The following is a 23,041-nucleotide window of genomic DNA, read 5'->3' as shown; positions in this document are numbered from 1 at the left end:
GAAGGGGAAAATGATAAAATTTGTTCAGTGACTTTAATTTGGGAGAGGAAGGGAGATAAGCACAGAAAGGGAGGATAGTCAAATAACAGCAAGAATGACTGGAAGATACAAGAAAGCATATTATTACCTATCTAACTAAAATATTGATAATAAACGCAAGCCTACATATTCATATGCATATATAGCTTAAATGAAAATTTCCCATCTGATCTGACAAGGCTTCCTTCGAGACTTCCCCATAGACTATCTAACAAAACCCCCAACTACCAGGCAGGAGAAACCACCTTTGAGTTGTTGTCAGGGTTGTCTAAGAGACTCTCAAATATTATAGGCTATTTTTATTGCCATTCTTTGCCTCCCTAATGTGGTAAGTACGTCCCTATTGATGCAAACACAATATCCTTTGGACACAGAACCCAAAGGATCTGATCTAGATCTGACTTAAAGCCTCCTCCCTGAGCATTAGCTTTCACAGTACCAAAAGGTTACCATGCAAGCTTCCAAGAGAGGGAAGCAACCAGTCCTACCAAGCTATAATACATGACAACCTCACGAGTGCAATACTTGGACACTTGGTGGTAACCAAGAACTTTCTAATTAGACTTAAGGCCTATTCAACAAGAGGTAAATCAGGCTAGGTACTAGAAACCTAGACAACTACCCAGGGCTAGTGAAGTCATGGGTTGTGGAGGAGAACCTACAACTGCCAATTTACTAAACTAGCACAATATCTAACTATACTATAAGTGTTTATTGTTATTAAAACCTACGGATAAATGTACTTCTCACTCTACATCAAGGAAACTTCTCTTTGAAATAAGAAGGAAACTATTACAAAACCCACAACCAATCAAAATGCATAGTTCTGGAACTCAATCCTAACTGATACATCTACAATACAACCCTTGTACCTAAGGTTCAGGAATCATTGAGCAAGAGTGGGCCAGGTAGATTGTTAGGGCCAGAGCAACTGGAAATTTGCTGTGAGTTTGTGTCTTCTAGATAAGTTAGAGAAGCTACAACAATGAGGTCTCACCAATATGGCTCCTTAAATACAACCTAAATAAGGACGACATCAACAGACAAGCTAACATGGAAGTGGGGGAGCTCAGGAGGTCTCAATCCTGTAAAAAACACTATAAGCAACTGAGGAATACTGAGAGTGGGAGAAGTAATCATTCCCAGAAAAGATCACACCAATTGGTTATCCAATACTAAATCGTCATCATAGAAAACATATGTGTGTGTTTACATATCCACATATATGTATAATAATAGTTAAAGGAAAAGGGGGCATGAATTTGAAAGATTTCAAAGGTGAAGGGTACACGTGAGGGTTGAGATAGAGAAAAGGTAATGGGAAAATAGGAGCCATTTTTATTTAGAATAACTCTTTTTTCTCTGGTTTAATAGCTATATCTACTCTGTACCTTTTCCATGCTAAAAATAAAATTGTTACTTCTCATCTATTTCCCTTGTTCTAGGAGGGAGAAATTCTTCCCTTAGACAATTATAGTGTTAACATATGCACTCAAATCAAACTACAATTAAGTCTGTTTTGTTCATACTCGATTACACAATATAAAAAATAATAGTACTAGGGATAGAGAGATGGCTTGGTGATTAAGAGTACTTACTTTTCTTTGATTGGGCTCAATTCCCAGCATCCATGTTGGTCAGCTTGCCACTGCCGATAACTCCAGTTCCATGGCTAGTGTCTTCTTCTGGCCTCCACAGATACCTGAACACATGTAACATATATTCAGACAACCATATATACCTAAATAAAAATAAATCTGTTTTCAAAGCTAGTGTTTACGTTTTAAGGAATTATTTTAATATTTCTCACTCGGTAGCCAAAATAGTGTTCTCTGAAAGCCATCCCTTTCTTGTAAAACATTATTTTTACTTATGATTTTTCAACATCCTTTTTGCCTCCCATTGTTTAAATTTACTTTTTCCTTAAATTGTTGAATGTTTTGAGAAGCAGTGTCACATTTCAAAACCTGTTATGAAGCACTCACTACACTTCTGTCTATACTCATTCATACATAGACCTAAGCAGCATAGTTTTGTCATTTGTGGCTCTTATTTTTCTGGATTGAACCCATTTGTACTTCCCTAGACAACATGTCTTTATAATCTCCCTCACACATATTACAGGGGCAGTTCCTCAATTCACTTCTTGACAAATGTCATATACATAAATGACATAGTTTTGAAAGTGATTTTGTTTAGCCCATATATATTTGTAAAAAACTATGCCCTTGCACACAGTTGAAAGGAAAATTGAGGTATTTTCCCAAAGATAAGACTCAACTATAGGTTAGCTGGTGTGAAAATACTCTCAGTGTCTTGCTCAGCCATCCATAGAGAAGCGGTCTCCTACAACAGATGAGAACAAATACAGAGACCTACAGCCAGACATTACTCAGAGAGTGAAAGACCTGGGAACACTAAGCCCTAAACAGGATGTTTCCGTCAAATCCTTCTCCTTGGGGATCAAAAAACCTGCTGAAGAACAGGTGGCAAAAGTGTGAGAGCCAGAGAGGATAAAGGACACTAAGAAAACAAGTCCAAGGCCTTATTAACACCTCAGGACCAACGCACATATGAACTCACAGAGACAGTGGCAGCATATGCAGAGACTGCATGGGTCTGTGCCGGATGGGCTTCGAGACCTGAAAGGAGAAGTGAACATCTGTGTTCCCATCTCTAACCTAGAGGCTGTCTCCAATTCTTACCCACTTGTAAATTAAAAGTTAGTTTTCTCCAAGGAAGTTTCACTGGGGATAGAAACTACTCTTAAGTGTAAGCTGCATGCCCAGCAGTAGATGGCCAAAAGAAAATAAACTTGATGGCATCTATATCTCATAATGTTGTGTCAGGGTTTTTATTTTATTTTACATTTACTTTTATATGTATTTTTTAACCTTAAAGGTTTTAAATATATAACAGCTCATCTTCCAGTTTGTGTTTTTTAAAATTTTATAATTAATTTAATTTTACATATCAGCCACAGATTTCCCTGTCCTCCCTCCTCCTACGACAGGTCCCGGTTCTACTGCCTGGGGGCCTCCACAATAGACTACTGGCAATGGTCGAGAGAAAGCCCGAACTGACATACTCTGGTGATCAGATGGCCGAACACCATAACTGTCACGATAGAACTCTCATCCAGTGACTGATGGAAGCAGATGCAGAGATCCATGGCCAAGACCCAGGTGGAGCTCCAGGAGTCCAATTGGCGAGAGAGAGGAGGGATTATATGAGCAAGAAATATTGAGACCATGATTGGAAAAAGCACAGGGACAAATAGCCAAACTAATGGAAACACATGAACTATCAACCAATAGCTGAGGAGCCCCATGGAACTGGATCAAGCCCTCTGGATAAGTGAGACAGTCGATTAGCTTGAACTATTTAGCAGTTTGTGTTTTTATGAGATTCCTGCATTAGAATAAGTGCATCTCTACACCTGTATCTGTTTCTTGTTCCATTTCTTGGACTTTTTTCCTTCTGTTTGTTTTGTCCTATTCCAATTTGTTTTTGTTTTATCTTATGATATTTTATTTATTTTATTATTATGTGTTAGATGTCTGCTTGTTTTCTAATGAGAGACAGAAAGGTGTAGATCTGCATGGGAGCATAGATAAGGAGGAACTGAGAGGAACAGAGGGAGGGGAAACCATAATCAGAATATATTTATGAAAAAAAACTATTTTCAATAAAAGAAAAATCAAAGACTGTGGTGGATAGGACATACTGAAAGTCTCACCAGAAGAAATTCTGCTTGGGGCCCTCTTTGTCAATCAAGAGTTGCAGTTGACTATCTTACTTTCAGAGCTTGTCTAGTTTTTGTTGTTACTGTTCTGGAAGATGTAAGTACCTGATCAGATTCTCTATCTGCTGCTCGTTTTATTTTATTCTTGGACTTGCATTTACTGTGTATGTAGAAATCCACACATCCGATCACTCTCATTACAGAACAGGTATGTGTGAATTTCTGACATTTTCTTTATCTTGTAGTGCTTGGTATTTTCCTAACCCCCATCTACTTGACTCTTGTTCTAGAATGGCTTGCTGTTTTCTATAGCATCATGGATGTGTTTGTCTTTCTCTTCCTTCAGAAGTCTTTCAAGTATCTCCTATAGAGATGATTTAATGATAGTAAATTCCTTTCTATGTTTTTACGCTAAGAAGATTTTTTTTTCTTTCAGTTATAACTGGTGCTTTTGCTCAGTGAAGTCATCTGGATTTGCACTTGTCTTTCTGAGACTAAAACACCTCATTCTGAGACCACCTACTTTTTATAGTCACTTCTGAGAAATCAGAGGTTTTCCTGAGAGGTCTGGTTTTTTGTTGTTGTTTTGTTTTGTTTTTTATCTGACTAGGTATTTCCCTTGCAGTTTCAATATATTTGATTTGGTTCTGTATATTTGGTGTAATGATCATGAAATTACATGGAGTTTCTTCTTTGGTCTTGTCTGTCAAGTGTGACAAATATTTCATAAACCAGGATTAGTGTATCTTTCCCATAATTGGGAAATTTGCTGTTGATTTAATTAAAAAATGTTTTCTATTCTATTATCATGAAACTCTTAGTATTGAGCACTCCTTATATGCCTATTATTTGTATATTTTTATCCCAATTTCTCATCTGTCTCAAATGGGTTATTCATTAATTATCTTGCCATTCCTGTTTCTCTACAAGTTCTAATAAACAGTCTTTCCCTTAACCCACTGTATTGGGATGCTTTCCACAGAGCTCTTTATTTGACTAATTTAATTTTTAGTTTCCAAGATTTCAGTTGCTTGATGTTTTTCAGTTTTTCTATCTCCCCATTGAATTCTACTTTTATGCCCTGTATTCACTTTCATATTTTATTCAGTTTGCATTTTGGTGAAATTCAGTCATGAGTTTTGTCTCCTCTTGGATACCTTTGAGCATGCTTGCAATCATTCTTTTCAATTCTTCGTAAATTCATCTAATTCACTTTCATTGGGAAAAAACATAGTAATGGTGGGATTAGTCATTTATACGGTACTCATATTGCCTTGAGATTTTGTGTTTCTTGTGGTTTTATATTGAGATTTATATATGTGGAATTATTTCACCAACTAGATTTGTCTTAAACCACCTCATCTTTATTTATTTTTCTTTTAAAATTTAATTAAAATATGATTACTTTATTTTTCTTTTTCTAACTCCTTGTATTTCTTATGTTCTTTACTAACTTATTTTTCCTCTCTCTTACTCCTCCTCTGTGCATGTTTTTAGGGCTGACCACTTGGTATTAGATAATGAATCAGAGGGCTCATTGATGGGGAAAACTAGGTCTCCTCTCTCTTTTTCGATTTTAAAATTTTTATTTAGATATTTAATATCCTAAAGTTTTTATACAAGTGTTTCACATGCTTGGTTAGAGTTACTCCAAGAACTTTATTTTTGAGGCAAGAGTGAAAGGAATTTTCCTGATTTCTTTCTCAGTCCATTTGTGTTTTTTATATAGTAAGGCTAATGATATTTGTGTGTGAAGTTTGTATCCTGCTACTCTGATGAAACTGTTTATCCACTGTAGAAGTTCCTTGGTGGAGTCTTTGGAGCATTTTATGTATAAAATCAAATTATCTGCAAATAAGGGTACTTTAACTTCTTCCTTTCCTATTTGTATACCCTTGATCTCTTTCAGTTGTCTTGTTTCTCTAGCTAATAGTTCAAGTACTATATTGTATAGGTATGGAGAGAGTAGGCAGCCTTGTCTCATTTCTAATTTTAGTGGAAATGCTTTGAGTTTATCTCCGTTTAGGTTAATGTTGACTATTGGCATGTTCATGATAAGGTATGTCCTTTATAGGCCTGATCTCTCCAGGACTTTTTCTCATGGATAGCTGTTGGATTTTTTGAAGGTCTTTTCTACATCTAATGAGATGATCATGTGCCTTTTATCTTTTTCCCTGTGCAGTTGGTAGTTTATACTTGTTTACTGTTCTAAAGGTGGTGGAACCTGGAAAAATGGAGCCTAAAAATGAGGCAGACTAAAGTCACATGCAGTAGCCAACTTTATTCAGAGCATCAGACAGTTTATACCCTGATGGTTATGAAAGTTCACCTGAGTAAATTTCTCAAAATTCAAACTGTATATAACCACAAGGACAAGCTGCATGTGGCAAAAACATGTTTTTCCATATAGGCATATAAACAAAAAACAATAGGTAGTTGTAATGAATAATCTGAAATAAACTCATTCCTATCCACTACATCTGGGAGGAGCTTCAAAACACATTCCAAGAACAATTCCGTATTTTTTAATAAACAGGTCACACAAGACTCCTGTCTTGTTCTCTTGGAGTTTTCTCACAAGCACTCTGAATTCTCCTTGCAGGACTCCACTTTGGGACCATGTTCTAGCAGGTTATGTTTATTGATTTACATATGTTGAACCATCCCTACCATACTGGGGTGAGGCCAGTTTGACCATGGTAGATATTCTTTTTTATTTATTTGTGTATTTCGTTTGTCAATATTTTATTGAAAAGTTTTGCATCTATATTCAAAGGGGATATTGATACATAGTTTTCTTTTGGAGAATCTTTCTCTAGTTCTGATGTTGAAATAATATTGGCATCATCAAAATAAATAAGAATTGTTACTTCAGTGTATATTTCAGAATAGTTTCAGGAATATTGGCATTCTTCTTTGAAGGTCTGATAGAATTCTGTACTAGAAATCTCTGGACTTTTTTTTTTTGAGAGGTTTTTAATCACTCTTTCTGATCCACTGGGGGTTATGGGTCTATTTTACTTGTTCATTTCATCTTGATTTAACTTTGTTAGATCTTTTTTTTTTTTTTTTTTTTTTGATTTTTCAAGACCAGGTTTCTCTGTGTAGCTTTGCGCCTTTCCTGAAACTCGCTTTGTAGACCAGGCTGGCCTCAGACTCACAGAGATCCACTTCCCTCTGCCTCCCAAGTGCTGGGATTAAAGGCGTGTGCCACCACCGCCCAGCAGATCATACTTATCACAAAAGTCTACTCATATATTTTAACTTTTCCAGTTTGGAGGAATACAGATTTTTAAAATATATCCTTTTGATTATCTGAATTTCTTTGTGTCTATTGTAATGTCTCTCTTTCCAAAAACAAATTTTATTTGTTTGGATCTTCAATCTCTGTCTTTCACCTATTTGGTTAAAGATGTGTCAATCTTGTTGATTTTCTCAAAGAATCAAATATTTGTTTAACCAATTCTTTAATTTTTACTTTGTTTCTTGTTTCTTTGTTCCATTAATGTCAGACCTGAATTTCTTTATTTCTTCCTGTCTACTCATTTTTGGATATTTTTTCTTCTTGTTTTTCTAGAGCTTTCAAATATGTCACTAAGTGATTAATATAAGATCTCACCAGTTTTTTTTTTTAGTGCTGTAAATTTGACTCGTAACTGACTTCATATGTCTCACAGATATGTTGTGTTTTCATTTTCATTAAATTTTAAAAAGTTTTTAACTACACTATTGATTTCTCCCTTGACCCGATTTTCATTCAGTAGTAAGTTGCTCAGCTTCCATAAATCCATTTGTTTTCTGCCATTTCTGTAGTCATTGATGTGCAGCTTTGATCCTTGGTGGTAAGAGAGGCACCAGGATAACTTGAACATTTCCCATACCTGTTAAGACTTCCTTTGTGTCCTATTACATGGTCATTTTTGGAGAAAGTACTATGAGTTTCTGAGAAGAAAGAACATTCTTTACTGTTTGGGTAGAATGTTCTGCAGGTTTGTTAACTCCAGTATTTCTCTGTTTTGTTTTGGTCTGTGTGATTTACCTGTTGGCCAGTGTGGGTAACTGCAATCACCTACTATTACTATATTGGGGTTAATATGTGATTTAGTCATTTCTTTTATAAATCTGTGTACCTTATGTTTGGTGTATAGTGTTTAGGATTATAGTATCCTCCAGGTATATTATTTTTTCTTTAATGAGTATGACGTGCCCTTCCCTCTATCTTCTTGTTTTTATTTGAAGTCTACTAAAATTGTTATAAATTGCTTTTTGGGTCAGTTTTCTTGAAATACCCTTTTCTATGTTTTTACTCTTTGGTAATGTCTATCCTTGATGGTGAGGTGTGTTTCTTGGATACTGCAGAAAGATGGATCCTATTTTTTAATTGAGTCTCTTACTGTATCTTTTTAAGTTATGTAATTGAAACCATTAATATTGAGAAGTATTATAGAGCAGTGTTTATTAATTCCTGTTATTTTATTGGTTTTTTTCTTTTGATTAACTTCTGGGATAATTTATTCTTTGTATTTTCCTGGTTGTAATTAACCTTCTCTTAATACTGAAGTTTTCCTTTGAGAGCCTTTTTTAGAACTAGATTGGTGAACAGAAATTGTTTAAATGATGTTTTTTATTGTGAAATGTATTTTCATTCTGTATTGATTGTGACTGATAGTTTTACTGGATATAGTAGTCTGGGCTGGCATATGTAGTCTCTTATAGTTTTTAGAAAATAAGTCCAGACTTTTTGGCTTTTTGAATCCCCACTGGAAAAGTCATACTTTATTCTAATGGGACTACCTTCATATGTGACTCCCTTGTTCCCTTGTGGCACTTAATATTCTTTCTTTGTTCTGAGCATTTGGTGCTTTATTACATGTCATGGGGAGTTTCTTTTTCTTGTATTTTTTTTTGTACTGACTATTTGGTGTGTTCTGGGTGCCTCTTTTACCTTGATGGGCATCTCTTTCTCAAGACTGAGAAAATTTCTTCTATTATTTTATTAAAAGTATGTTTTATGCTTTTATGCTGGGTTTTGTCTCTTTCCTCTATATGCACTATTTGTAGTTGGGTCTTTTTATATTGTCCAAGATTTCCTGGGTAGTTTGTACCTGGATTTTTTTTAGATTCAACATTTTCTTTGACTGAGGTATTCATCTTCTGTACCTTGTCATCAAGACTTGAAATTTTCTCCTTCCTGTCTCACAGTCTATTGGTCAGGCATTTCTATTAGCTTTCTGTTTGACTTTCTAACTTTTTCATTTCTAGTTTTATTTCAGTTTTTTCTTTCTTTAGTGACTCTATTGTTTTGTTAAATTCCACTTTGATGTTTGAATTGGTTTTATTATTTTATTCAACTTATTGTGCTTTCATGTTCTTCATTGAAACACTTATTCATATTTTCTTTAAGGTCCTTAGACAGATCCATAATTGATATTTGAAACCATTGTCCTGTCCTTCAGCTAAATTGCTTTTTTTGGAACCTATCATAATAGGGTTGCCAGCTTTTGGCAGAGGCATATAATTTTGTTTGTTCATGTTTTTATTTTTGTGGTAGAATCTGGATTTTATTTTTGTGAATGACATCTGGAGTCACAATGTTTAAAGTGATTCTTGATGTAGATGTCTGGTTTTGCTTTTGTTGGGTAGGTGTATTGGTCTTTGTTTATATCTACTCTCTGACCTATCCAAGTGTGGTGGCTGTGGAATCCCTGGTAGAGAGTAGTTCTTCACATCTATTGGGAGTCACAAAGGAATGGAAATAGGCTATAATGGATGGCTAAAGCTTAGGCAGAGGAGAAGTAGGAGGACCTTGTAGCTTGGATCTGCACCAAGACTGTATAGATTCCCAAAGGAAGGCAAAGGGGGTGGGAGGAAGAGTTGAGGCAGGCAGACAACAGCAGTTTCAAATGTATGTCTAGGAAGACAAGAGTAAAGGACAACAAGGATATTAAAGATATCCTTACTGATTCCCAGCAAAGTGTCACAGCTGTTGACTGCTGTGTTTCCCTTTTTGAGATCTCTTCTCTGGGTCAGCAGGGATTCACAAAGGAATGGAAACATCCAAAAATAATGGCTGAAGGGGCTATAGGGAAGAACTGGATATAATCTTCTTGATATATGCCTATACTTGTTTTGTAATTACTTTATTTGTGTTTTTTAACTATATGATCAGGGTTATTTGCCAATAATTTGTTTGTTTGTGTGTGTGTGTGTGTGTGTGTATGTATGTGTGTGTATGTGTGTGTGTGTGTGTGTTTATCTGGTCTTGATATTATAGTAACAAAGACTTCCTAGAAGAAGTTTGAAAAGCTCTTCCTGTTTGTTTTGTTTTGTTTTAATAATTTAAGAAACATTGGTTGCAGATGGTCTTTGAAAGTATAGTAGCATTCTTCTGTGAATCTGTCTGGGCCTGGGCTTTTTTAGTCAGTAGGCCTGTTTATTATTGTATCAATCTCCTTATTTGGGGAGGATCTGTGTAGGTTGTTGTTCTTTTCTTGATTTAAATTTGGTAGTTGTCTGGACCAAATTGGCTAACTGTGACATCCATTAGCATACTAACATTTATCCTGGCCTCCAGGCTCACTCAGAATACCTTTGACTCCTCTCTGCTCTTCTCACTCAGTTGTCTACCCTAAACTTCTCCAGCTCAAGATCTTCCATTCCCTCAGCTTCCCATTCCTATATAACCTGCCATTTTGGCCATGTGCTGTCTTGACCCTCTGTCTCTTTCCTCCCTCTCTCTTGCTCCTCTCTTTTGATCCCTTTGCCTGCACTCTCTTCTCTTCCTCTCATGCTCATCACTCTCTTACTTCTCATGGCCTGGTTCAGTCTGCTGGTTATATTCTGTCTATTGCTTTCTCTCCCTGCTCTGGACTCTTCCAGGTATCTCTGGCTATATCGTGCCTAATCGCTATAATAAAATCCTTCACCTCAATCACACCTCGGAGAGTCATATCCTCATCTTATACAGTAGTTTGGATAAATCTAAAAAATTTGTGCAATTCTTTTAGATTATCTAACTTAATCGAATACATTATTTTTGTTTTGTTTTTTAAATATTCCACTATTAGGTTAAGAACATATGGCTAGACAGTTCAGCAGGACATAGTTTGAACCATGCTTTATAATGAGAGTCTCAGAAAATTAGCATTGTGACAGATATTTTAAAAAGAAAAATATAGAGGAGGTGGAATAAAAATTGCATTTGGAGATGCATAATTTCTTGCCAGAAACTTCAACTACTATTATACTGCTAAATGGGCAATTCTTTAAACAACTCCTAATAATTTATAATTATATCCACAAATTAATACTTCTCTCAGTCCTTAACTGGGAAGCTTCTATTTGCAGTAGATGATGATTAACACAGCTTGCCAATGATCAGAGAATAAGATACTGCAAAATTCTCATCTCTAAAGGGAACATATATACTGCATCCCTTCTCCCAAGGCTCTGAGACTCAAGAATCATTAAGGAAGAGGGGCAAAAATGGTGTAAAAGTCAGAAGAAGTAGGAGACTGCAAGGAAAACTTATCTTCTAGAAACATCAGAGAATCTGCACATATGAACTTAAAACAGTTGGGACAGAATGCACAAAACTTATATAAGCCTAAGACAGACAAAATTACAGTATGGAGAGAGGAGTTGAACAAATGATCCTTATCCCAGCCAGTGTTGCTGTGGATAGCTGTTAGCTGCTGGGAAAGGGGGAGACATTTTTCTCTAAGAGTATAGCACCTGGTAAGTTACTCATTCTCCATTGGAAGACCATGTATCTGATAATATTTTGACACCATAAACTGGTCTTGAAGGATATTTTTGAAGGACATAAAGTTAGGCAGAGAAGGAGGTGTGCATCTTGGAAGGGTTTGGGAATGGGATAAATAAAATCAAAACACTTTGTGAGAAACTCTCAAGAATTAAAAACAGCCACCAAAAATAAGAGAATAAAACTTTTAACCTATTTAATAAAAAATAAAGTGAATAGTTGTTAAGTATTTCTGCAGTGTAAATATACTATGTACTGAGTATGAGTGTATTTAGTTGTTTTGATTATATTTTACAATGTTTATCTCTTGTATGGATAAACATTTTTAATCAAATGTATAATATTCAATTAAACTGTGGAAAATTATTTGATAACTAAATGACTTGATGTGCATTTTAGAAGTCTACTAAGATAGTTTAAGGAATATTTTGATTAAATTGTAGAAGATATTAATGATTATAACTGACATTTATTGATTATGTTCTTTTTTCTGAGTGCTGGGCCATGTGTTTTATATAGTAGTTGAATACATTATCACAATTTCTTCCCATGCTCCTGAAATTTTCCTCTTAAACCTTGTAACTCTCTTTTAGGATCATTGTCATTGTTCTCACTATACTCATATGCCACTATAATTAAATATTGCCTATTTACATAGCAATGGAAATTTATTATTTCATTTTTTTTGAGATAGGGTCTCATTATGTAACCCTGGCTTCCCTGAAACTCACTGTGTAGACCAGGCAGGCTCCTAGAGCATTGGGATAAAAGGCACCAAAGAATTCCACATTGAAATTATAAAAAACAAAAACAACAACAACAAAAAAAAAACAAGCTAGCCTTGTTGGGCCTTCAAGCCAAGGATATCTCTACTTATTCTGTATCACTTTGTATGTGCCCTAACAATATTCTACAACTAAAAAGTCTTAACCTTCAGGCAGTACTCTGGACATGTCAAACAATTCCTTTAGCTCTTTTCCCACACAACTAGATCATCATCTATTTTTGTTTTTCAGAAACAGGAAAAAATGAGGTGAGAGCTAGTAATTCTGGGAGGATGTCCCTTTACCTTTGCCATGCCCCTAATCTTCAACTAATTCACTGAGCACTTACAAGGGAGTACAGGAAGGGTAGGGTAAGATGAACAAGAAAATACTAGAGACACATATGATGCACTGTGTATTCTCAATAGAGATAACCTTATAAAGTAAGAAAATATGTCAAGGGAATACATCATTAATTCTGAGAAAGAGGAAGCAAAAATTTAAGAGTTGATGAATTTAACCACTCTTACAACTTGTAAGAAAGGGAGATAGAATGCTCAATTTTTCATTTTGCACTCATGCTAGAAATAAGTGAAGCACTGAAGTAAAGTTGGAGGACAAAGGAATGATTATTTTCTTCTGAGTCAAAGGAGCAAGGAGAGAGGGCAGGTGTAAGATCATTTAATTATTCTTTCTGAAGCTGAACTTAGCCTACTGATCTTACATTCTTGTTCTTGTTGCTATAGTATGTGCATACAACTAATTCATTTTCTTTTATCTAAGATTTTAAAGTACCTCTGAAAAAGACGAAGGTATACAAATCAAATTATAATCACAATAGTTTGGGAACTGATCCAAGAATTTTATATAAGACTGAAATAATAGAAAGCAAAAATAGCAGAAAACTGAGGTGGTTTGAATTCCTATGTCTTATGAATAAAACTAAAATGATGACATCATCCCTTGTTCTTTAAGAGAATTGGCATTGTGACTTGAAGAACTGAAAAAAAGCCTTTCAAAACAGAATGTCAACGTGATCCACTGTCCTTGATCCTAGTTTTCTGACTTTACCTACACTGAAACGGGGTCACTAAAAGTGGGCAAAGGATAAAAGTTCATTTAAGTGCATATCACGTACATATAACATACACATATGTACATATAACATACAATATACACACTCATGTTAACTCTCAGCAATGTTTTGTTAATATTAAGTAACTCTATATTTTCATCTATTTTTGTTTTTATTAAGATGCTTTGTGTATCACGTAAGTGACTTCACTTTAAGTGAATGATCAAGAGGTCTTTATTGGGAATTATCAATATATATGATTTAGAGGTCAAACATAGCCTTCTTATAATTAAAAAAAAGTAGCCTGATTATAATAAAAACTGTAGGAAAATTGAGCACCTATGTATTCCAAAATCTCCTGGTTTAAATGGTGTTATTGGTAAACACACCCCTACCTGAGACATGGTGTATAACAATTTTTAGTGAACTTTTAACAATATTTAGAATAAGGTACCTAACAAAAGAGATATAATAATAAAAAAAATCATGGATGATTTCTAATGATATTCTTCTATACTCATAGATCAGTGTCTTGTCCAGTCATCATTAGAGAGGCTTCCTCTAGCAACAGATGGGAACAGACACAGAGACCCATAGTCAGTCATGTGCCGAGGGAGTCTACATCAGAGGTCTCCATCAGGTACCTCCCCCCAGAGCACAGAGAACCCCAAAGAAGAGGAGGAGTAAAAATTGTAGGAGCCAGAGGGGATGGAGGACACTAGAAGAACATGGCCCACTGAATCAACTAAGCAGGGCTCATATGGGCTCAGAAGTGGCAAGAATGGGGCCTGCACATATCTGCACCAGGCCCCCTGTGTACATGATATGGCTGTTAGCTTTTCATTTTTTATTTTTGTGGGACTCTTAACACTGCGAAAAGGGGTGTCTCTGACTCTTTAGTCTGCTCTTAGGACTCTTTTGCTCCTATTGGTTTGCCTTGTCCAGCCTCAATAGGAGGGCTTTTGCCTTGTCTTCCTGTATCTTGTTTCATGGCCTTCGGTTGTTGTCTCTAGGAGGCCAGCTCTTTTCTGAAAAAAAATGGAGGGGAAGTGAATCTGAGGGAGAGGGAAGATGGAGGGAGGCTGGGAGGACTGGAGGTAGGGGAACTGTTGTCAGGATGTATTTTATGAGAGAGGAATTATTTTCAATATTAAAAAAAGAATTTGATGTGTGTGTGTTACAAATTTTGATTAAATCCACAAAGTTTGTGAGAAGTAAGTGAAGTTTTTCAATCAAATATATTTATCTCCTCAACAACTCAATACCAAACAATTAATCTAAACAATGTTTTGGACAGAATTAACAAGTTTTGAGCCACATTATTGATGAGTTACATTGTCTGATCATCTGATAGTTATATAGCTAAGACCACATATGTAAATAGCCTTTTCAAATTTTACCTATCAACATTCACTCAAATTGTTTATAATTATTTGCATTTTAACATTCAAGCTATAATTCCTTGAAATCTATATATTTTAAACATTATTCTTTCCAAAGGCTGGTATTATGTTTGTGATAGTCTAGGACCTTTTGACCTCAAAGGATCAATATTTTCTGAGTTCTAACATCTTTGCTGTTACATTATTTTAAAAAGTAAATTTTAAATATCAATTCTGAAGTCACTAAACTTATTTGGATGAAAGTTTTGTTTGTACTAACCTCGGTTGAGTTTTGAGTTTTAAAAGCAATAGGAGGATGTATCATCTTGATCCTAACTCAAACCTGGTGAATTCGAGTGATACCTGATTTGGAGGGTACCTTTTTTCCATTCACACTCCTTTATCTTCAGCAGAGGAATGGGCCTTAAAAGGCAGGACACAGCAAGTAAATAACATTCCATAAAACAATATTCTTAATAGACTAATCTCATTGTCAATCAGTATCTGCACCTATCTGAAGAAGCATTTGACACTTTGTCTATAGTCATTCATCTGGGGGCTAAAAATAGATTTAATTTAATAACATTAGTGTTCTACTTGTCCAACATTTGGATCTTATTCCAGGGGGAACTTTGTCTGTAGCAATGGTAAAATTAGGAAACTTGTTTTATGTCACATTAGCTAACATATGCAAGCTTACTTAACATGTGGACGGCAAATACGTGTAATTGCATTAAAACACGGAGCTGCAGCACAGAGGCAATAAAATAGACTAGGTTGTGTTATTAATTCTTGTGTTAAGGGTTTTGAGCCATGTTGATTGGCCTGAATTTTTTGATTTTGTTATGGTACAAAGGGATTGTTTGAAGTAATTTGTCCCCGAGAGAGGCTCACAATCCCAAGCGGGTTTCAATTCAGCAAAGCAAATCTAATTTTGTTTGCTTTATGCAAACCAGAAGGGGCTGTGGTTCATTCTGTTTTCACTGGAGGGGAAAGGCGCACTAATGGGACCTGCTGAAACGCATGCATTGCAAACACCATACCCCTGCATATATTAAATTTAGCTATGTGATGCACTGTGTTCATCATCTCATTGTGTACACAGATATGCTTTAGAACAAAGCCTTTTAATAGCAAGGGAACCTTACTACATTATGTCAATACTCGACTGTATTTATATTTAATGCTGCCACTGGAATACCTGCCCTTAACTAGAGTATGCTCATATTTGTGATCATTTTACATTTCAGCTGCTCCTTATGTGAAGGGTATACACTGAGGCTATTATGCTGGACTTTAAAGCTAACATCTGAAGATTAATTATATGTAGATCGATAAAGCTTTCCCATTTTCCCAGTCTCCACCCCCACACATATACTCCTTGCATACCTGAATTGAATTGGAGAGACGCCTGGCACCTCATTGAAAGAATGGGGCACATCACAATCTGAATATTCAGCCTGGAAGATAAATGGAGGATAATAATATCTGCACAACAGGTAACACTAAAGACAGTCTCCATCCCTGTGACAAATCACCTCCTCTTCCTTCTTCCCTCCCTCCAACACACTGTGGTCTTCCCTTGACTTGCCAGCTTCAGCTATGCTGCCAGATACATTTGATCAAATTCATCAAAATTACAGGGTGCAGGAAATGGGAAGGGAAACCAGGAGATGATAGATGATAATGCAGCTACTGGCTAGGTGAATTTACTCACAGAAAAATAGAATTATTTGTCAATTAAAATTGCATAACGACTGTGTTTCCTGTCACGCCAGCACCATTTTCAGTGTGTCTTGTTTTGAAAACACTTCCAGTACTGAAAATAGACAGACACATCTCCAAACCCTTCAATTTGTCATTAGACATTTGGCAGCATGCCTACTTTGCTGTTAATTTTCCAAAACTACATTAATTTGCTGAACGACTTTTGTGAATCAGTTCACATATAATTCAAGATGATACTTGTCATGTATCAAAGAATGACTATGAAAAGTACAGGTTGCTTATAAAAACACTGTATGAATCATTTTCAATTTTATGTTATAAGTTCAAACATGGGTTAGCATTAGTGATTTTTTTCTTTCCTAATGAAAGTTGCTTAATGAGACATTACTAGGATAATCTCCCCATTCTGTGTTCTTCTTCTTCTTTGACGTTTGTGGTTCTTGAATTTACTAGTGTACACATCCTTAATTTGACGTGATCTGGAGCACAAGGGGGCACCTCAGGCAGTTGAAATTCAATGATGTAGCCAAAAGTAATTGTTTGATATTGTGACATAAGGAATCTGGTCCTCAAAAAATGCTGCATCCAGTAATTGTGAAATTTAAACATTGTGAAAAATTATCCTGTGCTTAGAAAATACCAAAATCTTATGACATTCTTAACAAAACAGTTTATTCAAAGAGAAAAGGGATTTTGGTTGACTTACAACAGTTACTGGCTTCTTGTGGCATAAAATTACGAAATAGTGTAGACTATATTAGAAATAGTGATTTCATTAAATAAGTACTTGCTTGCTTTACAAAATGTTTACTGGAAGGAAAATGTTGGCTTTGGCCTGACATTAACATTGCTTGATGAGTGTTGACACATATTCCATGCCAGTTCCATTGGAATATATGTATATGCCCATAGCCATGCCACATTGAATGTGCCTGTTCTTATCTAAATATACTTAGATATGTACATGTAAGTATTTGCTACATATTTATGCTTCTATGAGATATACACATATCCTATACTCATCAAAAATGCATGTGGTATGTAATATACCTAATATGTTTATTACCATGGATATTTTATGATTGTTTATTACATTTAGTTATAATTATCATTATAATTTAGTTGGCTTCATGCAGCCATAGGAGCTTAATTAGGAAGAAAATAATTATAAGAACCCTTAGTGAGTTCAAACCGTCAATAAGAAATCATATCAAAATCATGTCACCTGGCTTTCAGTGAGTAACATTAATATAGAACAACTCCCATGAAGAAAATGGCTACTTCTAACTCCCCCTTCCCAATTTTCTGATTTGTTCCTTTTTCCTAGGCCACCTTTCTACTTGAGAAAAAGAGGAAACAAGAAGGTTATTAAAATTAGGGAAAATGGAGGCCACAGTTCCGTTATTGTGTTAGTACAATGCTCAATTACTGATAATTCTGGCTAAGTTTACATTTTATTTAGTAAGGTTACAAAATACCATGCAGAATGAGAATGAATATAAATACTTCCTAAGAAACCAACTCCTCTTACTAGTGAGTATATAGATGAAGTACTGATGTTCAGAAAACAATTAGAGATGTCAGGTTTGGTGACTAAGTTCTTCAGTATGCTTTTAGAAAATGGGAAGATACAGCATAATTTGAGGATCAAATATCTATCTTTTGCAATAATAGTAAGCAATTCCTATTGGAAACATCATGAAAACTCTGTCCATTACTGTAAGTCCTGAGTAGATACATTTCAACCTTGAAGAAAACTGTTTTTCATCAAATTCTAATTTAATTCAGCAGTCAGAGAACACATGAGGAGTTATATCTGCTCTCACAGATATTGTACTTAACCAGGTTACTGATAAATGCTTAATTATCATCTTCCTATAATATGGCCTAACTCCAAAAAAACCAGAGTGACAGTCCTGAATTCCAGTAGGAACAGATAGGAATCCCACGTAGTTCCTTAGTCTGTTACACCATGTAGTTACAATAGATGACAATAACCTCAAGAGTTTAGATAGAAGTAAAATGTGATAAGGTCAAAAGTAACAAGTTTGGGGTAATGTCTTTCCTTTTAATTTAACATTGGATTCTGTTGCTGTATTTTGATTAGTTTATAATAGTAGCCAAATATAACAAACGGCTTGGAGAATTTTGAGACTTTAGCAGCTGTTCCTTATGAGATAGTGTCAGGCAGTCCCAGCACATGCTTTTTTTCCACTCCATCTCAGCACATGCACACCACAATTAGCTTCCTGGTTCATTAACATCAATCCGGAGTTATGCCTCATCAAATGTGAAAATATTTGTTCTGGTTATAAACAAAATAACATCTTGCCTATCAGTTGCTATTAACATAATTGTGTAGTATCGCTTCAACCTGTAACATCAAGGGTGCATTCTTTTGTGTCATCAGAGTCTCTGGTTGAACTTTTATCTTATTCAGTGTCCTGGGGGACATAACCTCTGCATGCTTTCTTTGTCTAGGCATAGTGATTCCACTCACACATAAAGTATAAGAACTGTGATGCAATGGTGTGAGGTGCCATGAATGTTACTGATACATGGCTAGGGAGACTGCCTGATCTGTACTTGGAACAATTCTGAGTAATTTGATATAAGCATAGACTTTTTATTCAAATAGAATGAACAATTTGTTTCAGGGTGAGTATAGGAGGAGAAGGGAGGGCCACTTGTTATGGAAAAGTTATTTGTCTATTTATTGTTCACTATAACACTTGTGTTCTGAAGTAAAATAAGGCTTTTCCTGGGAGGGGTATATACAGCTTTGAGAATCTCTGTACATGTGAGTAGAGATAAAGCAAAAGTTGAAGGAATGTTTATTGTAGGTTGTTTAGGAAAGGTACTTTGAATATTCTCAAAGCAAGGTACCTCTCAGCCATTTATAATATTTGCTAACCTTTCCGACATTCATTTTGTAACTAATTGTACATTGTAAAGTATGAATCCCCACCACTTCAAGAGACCAGATGTCAACATCAGTTAACACATTTTATGAGAAGAGAGCATTGACCAAAAGCTCAAGATATTTCAGTAATGTAATTGCAAATGAGTGTTGAGAACCCAGGCAATATTTTTATTCAACCTTGCTATAAAATGCATGTTTTTAAACTATGGTAACAAATTGTTCTCATATTTATATCTTTAGTCTCAATCCAGCCACTTTTCATACAAGTGTAGTTCAGAATTGCCTCCTTTGCAATCAGTACCAAATTAAACTGTTCAGGGTTCCATATAAGTCATGTCTTTTAGGCAAGGAACATATCCTATAAAATCCCAAAACTGAAGACTTTCCTATGATCACTTCATTCACACAAAGAGAATGTAACTGAGTGTCATTTACTTTTCTACAAACTCAATTAGTATTCAATGCTTATATGCTAGTTGCAGATAAAAATGGATACAGTAGTGCAAGCATTGGTAATCTCAGTGCATCCCTGGAGGAAGGTGAGAAGCAGAGACATGAGCATCAGCAGGTGCACACTATCTGACTAGCCTGACTAAGCAGTGACCAAGAAACCTTCTATCAACATGGAAAGCGTTGATTGATGCCTGTAGCTTGTCCTCTATTTTCTACATGAACTCTAACCATGTGATGGCCCACACCTACAAGCTCCAACAAGCACACAAATACATAAACAGTTATACATAAGGGCATGTAGGTGGATTCTCATATATATATGAGAATTCTCATATATATGATTCTCATATATATGAGTGTGTGAAACACACATACACACACTAAAACACAGAGAGGATCACATTCTTTTTTTTCTTTTCTTTTCTTTTCTTTTACAATACAATTCTACATATCAGCCACGGATTCCCTTGTTCTCTCCCCTCCCGCCCCCCTCACCTTCCCCCCAGCCCACCTCCCATTCCCACTTCCTCCAGGGCAAAGCCTCCCCCGAGGACTGAGATCAACCTGGTAGACTCAGTCCAGGCAGGTCCAGTCCCCTCCTCCCAGACCGAGCCAAGCGACCCTGCATAAGCCCCAGGTTTAAACAGCCAACTCATGCAATGAGCACAGGACCCAGTCCCACTGCCTGGATGCCTCCCAAACAGATCAAGCCGATCAACTGTCTCACCCATTCAGAGGGCCTGATCCAGTTGGGGGCCCCTCAGCCATTGGTTCATAGTTCATGTGTTTCCATGCATTTGGCCATTTGTCCATTCTTGTTTGTCATTGTGATTCTTCCATTCTGATAACTATTCTCATCCCCTTCTGATGACTATACTAATGAGCTAGAGGCCAAATCCACTTGCATGCCCCAGCACTTATAAAACCAGACTCCATGTTCTTCTACATCTTCAATTCATCTTCAACTCCATGATTGTAGGATATTTCTCCCTGCTAATGAAGATTGAAACTAGACCTTTACACATGCTGGTCAAGTGCTCTACCATTGAGCATCACACCTAGCAGTTAGATCCTCAGTGTTTGATGGAGTAAAATGCATTTCTTTCTTCTTGTAGCTCACTTTCCCTTTTTTTTTTAATGAGGACATGTGTAATATGTATAGCCATCATATCTGACAATACGTAGTTCATGTCACAGAAGAAATAATTTCAGAGAAGACCAAAGATCATTGGAATAATTCATGTGATGAACTGGAAGTGGGACAGAAGGTGAAAAATCAGCATTAAACTGGTTCTGAAAAGATGGCTGAAACTTCAATACTCAAATATTCATGTGGCGTTCACTAGCACGATTTCAGAGAATTAGGAATAAGTTTGGGTACTGCTCAAAGCCTTAATCTTAATCTTAATATGAGATATACAGAATACCACTAAGCATAACCCATACAGATGACCCAGTATACATGAATTCCCTCTTCTTGGCTAGCATAGGCACCTGATGCGAGAGGCTCCCTGCAGGAGTAAACCTTAAAGCCAAGTCTTACAGATAGAGAGAGAAACTATGTATGAAAAATATTACCAAAAGGAAGTGAAGGCGATATAAAATTATTTTCTGGAAAAAGGAACAGATTTCCTGAGCAAAAACACAAGAGTCATTTGTCATAATTGCAAAGAGCCAATTATTGAACAACTATTGTTTTCTAAGCATTTATAGGGGGATAAAAATGAAATAGCTCCTAGGAAGCCATGTTACAAAAAAGAACAGACACACTGAATTCCTGAGGTCCTTGAGGTTCAAAGTGTCTGAATGTTGTCATTGGATATATTTGGAAAACGGGTATGGGACTAAGAAATTTAAAGGAAGGTGTTAATTACTTCTCAAGATTCTGGGCTTTTAGAATAAAAGACTAGAAAAGAGGACAAAACTAAAATCAGTCATTTTTTCATATTGTGGAAAAGTACCCAACAGAAATGACATATGGGAGGAAGGGTTTATTTGCACTCACAATTTGTGATTTCAGTCCACCACAGCAGAGAAGTCATGATGGCATGGTTGTGGGACAACTAGTGATACTATATTCAGGGACAGGAGCAAAAACAAATGAATGCTGGTACTCAGAGTGCTTTCTTCATTTTATTTATCTGAGACCCAACCCTTTCATCCACGTATAACAGTGCCTTGAAACAACTTTCAACAAAAACTTTGTATATATTTTGGTACGTGGCAAGTTTATCCTTGTCACATCCATAAATGAGTAATAGAGAGCTCTTTCCTATGAATTTTGTTTTTATTTATGTCACAGATGATCTTTATCTTCAGGTACCACGAAGAGGAAGCTAGGTTCCAAAGATTCCCCCCTCCAGTTGTTATGTAACTCTTAACAGTCCTTCAAAGATCAATGAGGGGGTCTAGTAAAAATCACTCAAATTCCATGATCTCCATGAGGGAATGAGAATAAATACTTTCTATATAGCTTCGGTGATAATATGAAGAGAAGGGATTGGAAGGAAGTCGTAAGAAAAGGAAAGTAATTCTGAAATACCACCATCTATAAATGTCATATTATCTTCATCTTTATAATGTTTAGCAATTAGAAACATTTTAAAAACATGCTTATGTGAAGCTAAACACTCTAAGTATATTTTCCTGTCTGTACTACAAGGCAGGATCAGTGAAAGGAAATGATTAAAGTGTTAACCCATCTGATTGATTCAAGTGTTGATGACACTATGTCTGCATAAATGAGTTTGAAAGCTTTGGCTAGTCCAATCCATTATTGGATATTAGAGTCCTAAAACCTGTTTTGTAATGTAGAGAGGAGCAGTTGACTACCCTGTTGTGTGAAGTATCAGTGTTAATACAGGAATTATAACAAAACTCTTTTCATTGCACTTTCTTCTACCTTTCCTTTTCTCTTTCTCGCCTCCCCAACCCTGCCTTTTCTTTCCTTTTTTCCTTTTGCCCTGTCTTCTGTTCTTTCTATCTTTCTTACCTTTTAGATAAAAAGAAGCCATTATAAATAAAATAAATTCCATCATGTGTTTTCAGTGGGAGTGTAGAGATTATTTTGTAGGGAGAAACAGCACTCATTCCTATGTTTCCTTCTTTCAGGAACCAGAACCATTCTTATACCCCACTATGCCAAAGACTAGCAATGGATCTCTGAT

This window comes from Peromyscus eremicus, chromosome 2, assembly GCF_949786415.1.
Source record: "Peromyscus eremicus chromosome 2, PerEre_H2_v1, whole genome shotgun sequence".
Taxonomy (NCBI): domain Eukaryota; kingdom Metazoa; phylum Chordata; class Mammalia; order Rodentia; family Cricetidae; genus Peromyscus; species Peromyscus eremicus.
This window is presented reverse-complemented; position numbering follows the sequence as displayed.